The following is a 10,257-nucleotide window of genomic DNA, read 5'->3' as shown; positions in this document are numbered from 1 at the left end:
CATTGTATGCTGGAAGGTGGCATTCAGTAGCTGTTACTTTTGTGTTCCTATATTTGTGCAGGGACTGGGTATAGGAAGGATGGGAAATGATGCGATTATTATTTACAAATATTAATAACACTAGTCATGCTAATGATCTGACAATTGGGTTTATTGTAAACACAGTAAATTAGATATATATTAGACAACATAGGTAATGTTCCTCTAAATTAATTTAAGGTACCAGGGAGACCCTTACATTGCTGTATGGGATCACATGGACCCCACTTAGTGTCACATGAATACGCTATGCTAGCTCAGTGGTCACATTATAAAATAAATGCACTAGTAATAATGCTGCATGGTGGTATGGTACTTACTGCTCAAGTGATTGTTGCTTCTACTGTAAGCAGAAGTACATGCACAAGTGAAATGGTGTGCTCCTGCAGCAGGCACGTGTTCGGGATGGTATAAAATGGGTAGATGGGCACAGTGGCGTCACAACGGGAGTGCAGGGGGGGGGGGGGGGGGGGTGCGGTCCGCACCCTGGTGTCACCTGCCGAGGGGTGACACCAAAGTGCCAACTCCTCTTCAGTGGCAGGAGCAGAGTGCTGCACTGTTACCTTATGTGTAGCACCCAGCTCCTGTCACTTTGTAGAAACCAGCATCGCACACGCACTGGTACCTGGGTACAGCCTGCATCTCCGGGACTTCCGAACAGATGTAACATGGGTTAGGGACGCAAGGCCACGCCCCATACCTTTTTTCCAGCGTGCGCCAATGACCATGCACACTGCATATCCCTGTTCCGGGTGTCACCACCACTGGCAGTGACGCCTCTGAATGGGCACTGATTAGATCATTCACTAAGGAAAGTAATCCCTGTGGCTGCATGGTCACTGGTATTGCCGCAGACTTTGTTGCCCCGACTAGGAGTGAACTTTAATGTTAACAATTGAGGTGTTATGATTGCAACAGACTGCAGAAGTTTATTCCATAACTGGAGTTTGATAGCTGTTCACCAGCCATTGCTTAACCAACTGCTGGCTGCTGTAATAGGTCTCCCTTACATAAAACATGGGTTATTCATGAAGGTCCTACTTCGGCAAAGGGCATTATTAGCCAGGTCTTCTTCCACCATCCACGATTGTGAAGAAATTGTTAACAAAACTTATTAATGGACATCATGGATAGATTTGTGTATATTCATTTACAGTTTCAGACATATTTCTTTATACTGAAGCTTTAATTTTTTTAATGTAATTTTGTTTTACTATTGGTATAAGTGTTCTTGTATGGAACACTTGCAGGTGCTTTGTCTGTGGGCCTAATTCAGACCTGATCGCAGCAGCAAATTTGTTAGCTAATGGGCAGAACCATGTGCACTGCAGGGGGGGGGGGGGGGCATATATAACATGTGCAGAGAGAGTTAGATTTGGGTGGGTTATTTTGTTTCTGTACAGGTTAAATACTGGCTGCTTTACTTTTACACTGTAATTTAGATTTCAGATTGAACACACCCCACCCAAATCTAACTCTCTCTGCACGTTACATTCTGCACATGGTTTTGCCCATTAGAGAACAAATTTGATGCTGCGATCAGGTCTCAATTAATTTAATTGTCTTTTTTTATTTATTGCTATGGTGCACAATAATCACCATAGTACAGAACACAATCACAGAATAAAGGATATTGGTGGTCATTTCGAGTTGATCGCAGCCAGCAACTTTTTGCTGCTGCTGCGATCAACTAGTACACGCCTATAGGGGAGTGTATTTTAGCTTAGCAGGGCTGCGATCGCTTGTGCAGCCCTGCTAAGCTAAAAAATGTTAATGTAAAATTAGACCAGCCCTGGACATACTTACCCTATGCGACGATCTCAGCGATACAGGTCCCGGCTTTGACGTCAGACATCCGCCCTCCTTTCTTCTGGACACGCCTGTGTTTTCAAATCCACTCCCCCGAAAACGTCTGGAAAAGCTTCGGTGCCGCCCAGGACCACCTTCTTCCTGTCAATCTTCTTGCGGTCGGCTCTGCGACCGCTTTGTTCGTTCTTCTTGACGTAACCCAGCGACCCCTGTCGCCGGGCAACGTCGCGCACTGTGGCTGCCGTGCATGCGCATTCCGTACCCGTTCGCACCGCAGCGATAAACCGCTGCGTGCGAACGTGTCGGAATGACCCCCATATAAGCATAAAATAAACATTTATTTGCAAACACATAATGGCACATTCTGCACCCAGCATATAATAATCAACGGGGCCCAGCATTTATCTGATCTTTGTGGGTGCACAGAATAAAATTGTCTGAAAAAAAAAACCCAACAAAACTTTACGCTGCATTTTCATTTACTTTCTGGAAATAACAAGGTCATTCTTCAGCAACGGTTCTCATGCTTCTTGTGGTTGTCATTTTGAAATGTGGCTATTTGCATGGTGATCCCGGCATGTCAGATATGCAGACAGTGTATATTATAGACCTCAGTAAACTGCTCCCCTCCATCTGCAAGGCAAGCCCAAAGAGCAGCAGCTATCTCACAGATAGCAGTAGATTAATAAATTGTGTTCTCACGTGAAGTGACCAATCATAGCTGCTGCCACTGGAGGTAAGTGAAGAATACACCTAACCAGTTGCATCATCATGTGTGTATTCAGGGCCGGTTCTGCTTCTTCCAGCGCCCCGGGCGGGCAAAGGGGGCGTGGCTTCATACAGGGGGCGTGGCCATTTACGCCCCCTGTACAGTAGTGAAATGATGTGCGGTGCGCGATGACGTCATCGCGCACCGCACAGCAAAGGTCCTCTCCACGAAGGGAAACTAGACGCTCGCGTCTAGTTTCCCTTCGTGGAGAGGGCCTTTGCTGTGCGGTGCGCGATGACGTCATCGCGCACCGCACAGTAAAGGTCCTCTCCATGAAGGGAAACTAGACGCTACGCGTCTAGTTCCCTTCACAGCGGGGGACAGCGGCAGCGGGACAGAGCGACCAACGGGGGGCACAGCAGCAGCAGATCTTGCCATGGTGCGGCGCCCTCCGGATGGCGCTGGCGCCCTCCGGAAGGCGGCGCCCCGGGCAAAAGTCCTGCTTGCCCGTGGCAAGATCCGCTACTGTGTGTATTAATTACGGATGAGAAATAGAGAAGGAATTAAATTAAAACCAAATTAAAAATTACATGAAAGGAAACCATTCTTAATTATGGTTTGTAAACGTTCACTGCCATTGATCATTAATGTGATTAGTTTCCCATAATAGGAAATGGAACCTTTGTGTATGGGTTTGTTCTCCCTCATTATCTAGTAAGGGGGAGAAACCGACCTGCCTGCGTCCCGCTAATTCAGCTATGCCCCCCCCCCCCCCCCTCCCCTCCCAGAAATAGACGACTCGGAGGCAGTATTTTGGATGAATAATCTGGTCACAGCTTTATTTTTGTTACCTCGTTACCTATGCTGCAGGGCACCAAAAATAAGCAGTGGGCAAGGCAAGCTTTCGTTATCCCCCTGATTATTTCCCGGGGGTGTGTCCGCCTACCCTGTAGGCGCCACAGCCACACCCCTCTAGGGAATCCGCCCCCCTGTGGCGCATCTCACGCTCTCTTGGCACGCAGCCCACATGGCCCAACCGTCCAAAGCTGGTGCCGAGCGTGCGGCCATTTTCCGAGGGTGAGTCTGCAAACCTCGGCTGGTTCCCCCTTTACCTATGCCTTGCGCGCTGCTTGTTTCCGCCAGCCGAGGCTCTCAGGTCACCCTGAGAACCGAAGCCCTCCACCCTGCAACTAATGCTCCACAATTGCCTCCAAAGCCTCCTGCACTGCGTTGTTAAATAAATCAATGCCTACGTCTGACAGATGGACCCCATCCCGTCTGTACATCCCCTCCTTACTGTCCCCGTGTCGTATTGTGCTGCCCCCCCATCACCGTGACCAGCTTACTCACTGCCGCGTTCACTTTTTTCCTTGCTCTATCCACGCCCGCTCCCCTCCAAGCTCCATACCACGTCAGCCTGGGGATGATGCTCGACCAAACCAACTCGGCCACTCTCCAGCGTGCCTTCACCCATGCCAAGTCTACCCCCATGGCCTTAAGCAGATCAATAGATTTTACCTTGCCTAGGTCGTTGCCCCCTAAGTGCAGCACTATCACGTCCGGGCAACCCGTAAACTCCTCCGCGAGCAAAAGAGCCCTTCTTAGCTCGTGCCATCTCATCCCCCTCCTCCTGAACCAGAATACCTTTCCGACCTTGGCCGGGAGCCCAAGCTGCCGTCCATAGGGCCTGGCAGCGGCCCTGTTTGCCGCCCAATAAACGTAGTAATGCCCGACAATCCATATACGCCTCCTTCCATCGTGACCTGTTGGGGGGTGGAGGTGGGATACTTATGTTAGTGAGTTTGCCGGTACACCTCCTATTATGGACCTGATATATGTCTTATAGCTTTTGGACAGCCACCGTCCTAGAGCCTTAATATCTTATACCGGCCACCCCTCGGTGGCTGCTGAGGTTGCCGCCCCTATCCTGAATGAGTGCGTGCCAAATTTCCACGCGTCCCACCCCAGCTTCTAATGCATTTCTTAAATACTGCCGTGAACTGGAACTTAGTTAGCGAAGTCGCATCTCCGTGGACTAGGAAATTCTTTCCCGCCTTAGGCCTGAAGTCCAGATATTCCCTGACTGCAATCACTGGGCACACCGCTGCTTTATGTTGTGGCTTCAAACGAACCCATCTACCCTTGCCCCCCTGATCAGTCTTGGACTTCTGTATCTTGCACAGCACGTGTCCTCCGCGATTGTGACATTCCCATTCTGAAGTCCCGAGCTGAGTGCATGCTTGCTCTCGGCTACAAGCTCGCTCACTCTGAAGCGCTGAATGCCATAATAAAAGCTGTTCTAAACAACATAGCCTCACACGTGTCCCTGCATACTAAAGGCACCGCGCCGACCAGCTTTTCTAGCCTTTCTATGGTCACTGGCTCTCTACTGTCCGGCTTCTTCCCCTCTGCCCGGGCCCAGCCCTTCATTATAGAGCGCACCACAAAAGCCTTGGTCTCGTCCTGACCGCCCTCAAGTTTTGTAAAAAAGGAAATGCCGGCGAGTGTAGTGCTAACCTTGGCCCTGGAAGCTCGCTCCCCTCTTAGCATACTTAGTAATCGCTGTCCTGCGGCCTTACCCTCCTGGCCTGGCGTGCTCCAAAACTGTTGCCACTTCTGCCAGCCGGCCTCGTATGCTTTCCACGTCTTCGCCGCCAGTGATTGCTTGACGAGGTCACTCAGATTGGCTCGACTATCTGCCAAAGACGGGAGGGGCATGTTAAGCCTGTCGTACGCGCATGCGGCGCTAATGCCCTAAAGACCTCCCACTTCTGTCTGGACAATGCATCTGCTAAAACATTCTGCTCCCCGGGTACGTGCTTGGCCCTGAATGTGATATTATGCCGCAGGCAGGCCGCAACTAGCCTCCTCACCAGCCTTATAACTGGCGGGGATGACGCACTTTGATTGTTCATAAATCTGCACCACCCCCAAGTTGTCGCACCAGAACAGAATGCGCCTGTTGGCCAGCCTGTGACCCCAGATGTCCACTGCCGCTACTTTTAGGAACAATTCCAAAACTGCCAAGTTCTTGGTCAGCCCTGTATCCGTCCCCCGGGCTGGCCACCGCTCGGCGCACCACTCCCCTTGCAGATAGGCCCCGAAGCCGGTGGCCCCGGCTGCGTCAGTGAACAGCTGCAACGCATGATTATGCGAAGTTGCTGTTTGCCACATGCACACTCCGTTGAAGTGTAGGACGAATTCCTCCCATACTCGCAAATCTTCTCTAAGCTCCCTGGAAATGCGGATAAAATGGTGCCTTTTTTTAACGCCTGCCATGGCTTGCTCCAGCCGCCTTTTAAAGATTCTTCCCATGGGAATTACCCAGCACGCAAAATTCAGCCTCCCTAACAAGGCCTGCATCTGAGCCAGGGTAACCTTCTTTGCTTTCACGCACTGGGTGACCTCCCTACCTAACCTCTCCACCTTGTCTGCCGGGCAACCTGCATTCCCCCTTTTCCGAATCAATCTCTATGCCCTTAGCATGCTCTGGAGCTCCCACAACAGCTGGCCGCACTGACTCGACTGCGGTGGACCTGCCAGCAAGAAATCGTCCAGGTAGTGCACTATGGCTTTCACCCCCGTGCGCTCCTCCAGACACCATTGTAGAAATGAGCTAAACGCTTCAAAGAGTGCGCAAGAAATTGTGCACCCCATGGGCAAGCATTCGTCTATGAACCAGTAACCGTCAAAACGGAAACCCATGAGCCTGAAACTTTGAGTGCAGGGGCAGAAGCCTAAAAGTGGATTCAATGTCCAGCTTTGCCATGAGCGCTCCCTTGCCCTGCTTCCTCACCATCTGTACTGCGCTATCAAATGATTGGTACTGCACCGAACACTGGCCCTTATCCAGCGCATCGTTTACTGATGCTCCTTCTGGGTATGATAGGTGCTGGATAAGCCGGTATTTTCCCTGTACTTTCTTAGGGACCAGGCCCAGCGGCGAAATCACGAGCTCTGGTACAGGCGGGGAACTGAATGGCCCCGCCATCCTGCCCAGCACAAGCTCCTTCGCGATTTTGTCTTGTACCACCAGCGGTTGCTCCGCAATGGACTTTAAATTTCTGCTATTAACTGTTGGTGGCACCCTTCTTGATATAGGAATCCTGAATCCCTCAGCAAACCCTGCCCGCAACAGCTTGGCTTCGTCAGGCTTGGGGTACCTGGACAGCCACTCCAGGACCCTGCCCAGGTTGACCGGGCTAATTGCTTTTGCTAGTCCCCGCCGCTGCGGGTAGTTTTTGTGTGTAACTAGCCCTTTTCTTGTTGCAGTTTTTTCCTGAGTGATTTGCGTTGCAGAAATTGCAGGCGTGCTTAAACTTGCACTGCGCCCGTGTGCACTGTGACTCGTTGAATGCCCAGCATTTGAATTCCTGCTTCTGCGTGCTAGGCCTCCCCGCACTGGACTTCTGCCCAGGCAGGCCCTTCTCCAATGAGCCGCTTGCTTGCGCTCTGAACCACTCATGTAAATCCCTGATTCCAAAGTCGATGGGCTTGTCGCCTGCCACATTCCGCCTAAATGCCTCATCGTACGTGCGCCACACCGAGCCGCCGCACTCCTTGTACGCAGAATAAATAAGATCTGTATACTTTAGCATGCCCATGGCCGCCTCCGGATAGGTCTCCGTATAACAACCCATGTAGGCAAACATGCCGCTCAACCAGTTCTCTATTGTCTTGTAGGAGTCTGATGGCTCGCCCCCTTTGGCGTGGCCTTCTCTTTGTCCCTCAACCCTGCCACTGTAAGCGAGCAAATATCCACGAACGCTCCTTTCACAATTTCCTTCCTAGCCTCCTTCGGCAAGCGCCTGGCCACTGACCCCAGCTCGCATCCTACCGACACCCCATCCTGCAGGAACCCCCTGCCTCCTTCTTCCTCACGTGGCCCATCTGGCTACCCGACACCTCTACCCCTAGGGTGCTAGCCTTCTTCTTTTTACTATTCTCCCTTGCTAGCTTCAGCTGCTCCTTTAGCACCTTAACTGACTCGTCTTCCTCAGATTCTGAAGAACTACTGTCCTGCGCATTACCCCGCACTGGTAACCTACTACCGCACACACCTGTAAACCTATCAATAGCATTGCTAACCTCCTGCACAACCCCCGCATTAACATTCACAGTATCAACATTGCAATTATTACTGATGTTCTCACCATCCTTGCGCGAAGAGGAATAGTATGTCCCGCTGTTGGTGTCCGCTGCGACTCTTGGATTGCTCTCGCTGGCTGTGACGTAAGGAAGCTGCGCTGCTGTCGTCGAAGCCACACTGAACGTAGCTCTGGCCGTGCCGTTTAACTCTTGTGCTGGCCCACTGAGCTTGGTGACGGATGCGGCCGCTGAAGTAACCGCCCCGGTTGTTGCCTGACGTACTGCTGTGGTTGCCGCGCTGAGTGCGGTGTTGGCCGAGCTGCAATTCCCCGGCGGTGCCTGACTGGACCCTGATGGCGCTCCCCCTGCTGATGCTCCTCCCCTTGCGCTGGCTCAGTGCCGTGCTGCTCGCTCCTGCCTCTGCATAAAAATTGATGACTGTCCTCCCGCATGTCCCTATGATAGTGTCTCTCAGAACGCTCCCAGCAGCAGCCGTGATGCTGCATGCTGAACTGCGGTGATGAAAACCCATAGCAAGTGGCCCCGGCTAGCGACCTCTGCGCCCTTGTGTATCCGTAAGGGGAAGGGCAATGCCGTATGCTCCTGGGGTGGGAGAACTGGGGGGAGCTCTGCTGCTGATATACCGACCTGGATGGTCGATCTTCCTGCTGCCCCCGCCCCCTGCTATAATGGGTCTCGACCGGCTGCCCTCTGTCCCTTGGTGTAAACGGCGGTGGCTGCACCGCCTTTTTAAACAGTTGCATGGAGGCAAGATACACCCATGCCCCTTGCGAATCTGCCGCCGGATCATGCTCGCTGCTGTATTCTGTTGCTGGCCCCCTGCCCGCTGGGTATGCTGGGGAGGGGGTATGTGGAATCTGTCTGTGATGCTGGGGAGCTGGGGATAAAAGGCTGCTGCTCGTCACAAGTCTCGTGCTCCTCCCCTCCCCCCACGGGCACATCTGCCTCCGTAGCCCCGCGCCTCCTCCCCGCTATCTCCGAGGTGCCACTCACCGCTTGCTGCCACCTGGCGATGCTGGGGGGCTCCCTTGCTTGTCCCTTCTTCCTTGCTGCCTGCGCTCCTTGCTTCCCCCCGGACCTCTTCCTCTTTGTGTCCTGCCGTGGATGTTCCTCCCTCCGGCCACCAGGGGGAGCTCTGGCCGGCCGAGTTCCGGCTACATGCTGCTGCTGGCTCCTTCCTCTATGGTCCGCTCTGCTCTCCTGCCCGGCTGCCTCCCGAAAACCCTGGGGCAATGCTCCCCGTCCCTCCCCCTTAGCATGCTCCGGCGCCATTTTGTGACTCCTGCGCTCCTGTAATATGTAGTGGTGATGGCTACTTTGGCGGCATATGGTTTGAGAATAAGGTAACTCTAGACTAGAAAAGCCTGTGGTACCATTATATACACTATTACCTGCACATTGGGGGTAATTCCGAGTTGATCGCAGCAGCAAATTTGTTAGCAGTTGGGCAAAACCATGTGCACTGCAGGTGGGGCAGATATAACATGTGCAGAGAGAGTTAGATTTGGGTGGGTTATTTTGTTTCTGTGCAGGGTAAATACTGGCTGCTTTATTTTTACACTGCAATTTAGATTTCAGTTTGAACACACCCCATCCAAATCTAACTCTCTCTCTGCACATGTTACATCTGCCCCTCCTGCAGTACACATAGTTTTGCCCAACTGCTATCAAATTTGCTGCTGGGATCAGGTCTGAATTAGGCCCATTGTTTTCATATTTACTGAAGCAGCTTTAACTATAATTACAGTTGTGAGTCTATGTGACTCTCAGTGATGTGCGGTGAGGGCAATGACTGGGGAGGCATATAGTGACAAGCAAACCCTCCCCCTTCCCAGAGAAAAGCATAGGGTTCCCCCTATTTAACCAAAACCAGCAGGGGGGATAATGCCATAGCAGGGGAGACGCTCAGTGTGGGGTCCCCCGCCATAGCATTAAACAGTCAGCCCAGGGTTGGCATTCCTTGGAAAGTGGGGACCCCCCCTCCTGAGCAACCTCTGGTAGCAGTGGGTGGGGGGTTCATGTCATACTAATATTGTTCTTTACAGGTGGTCTACAGGTCCCAGCAAGCCAGCCCCAGCATGCTGGCACTTGAAGAACCACAAGTGCCAGCATGCCTGGACATTAAGGGCCCGCTGGCACCCGTAGTCCGCCTGTCAAGAAAATATTAAAATAAAAACACAGACACCTAATGTTGTAATAGTTTATTTAGCTGCACCTTCACCTGGGGGCGGCGGCCTTTAAGCTCTTTTGCATGGCCGCCGCTGCGACAGGGCTTCCAGCGTCTTCTATCTTGCCTGCTTCCTCCCCGCTGCCGGACTGACTGCCACTACCTTGCCGCTTAAGCCAGTTGAGGGGGCAGGGCGATGACGCGGCGAGCCGTGATTGGCTCTCGGTGGCCATCTTGAATTTCAAAAATGACGCTGAGGCGCCATTTTTGAAATGGGAAGCCACTCTCCACTGCCGAACTCTGAAGAATGGCTGGCAAGGACTGGATCCTTTCAGGATCCAGGTCTGCCATCAGCCACCCTTTCTCCGCCGGATCCCGCCGCCATGATGCCTGCCGCGTTGCGCCATCGTACGTGTCCGCTGGC

The sequence above is a fragment of the Pseudophryne corroboree genome, chromosome 2 (assembly GCF_028390025.1).
Source record: "Pseudophryne corroboree isolate aPseCor3 chromosome 2, aPseCor3.hap2, whole genome shotgun sequence".
Classification (NCBI taxonomy): Eukaryota; Metazoa; Chordata; class Amphibia; order Anura; family Myobatrachidae; genus Pseudophryne; species Pseudophryne corroboree.
Note: the sequence above shows the minus strand (reverse complement) of the source record.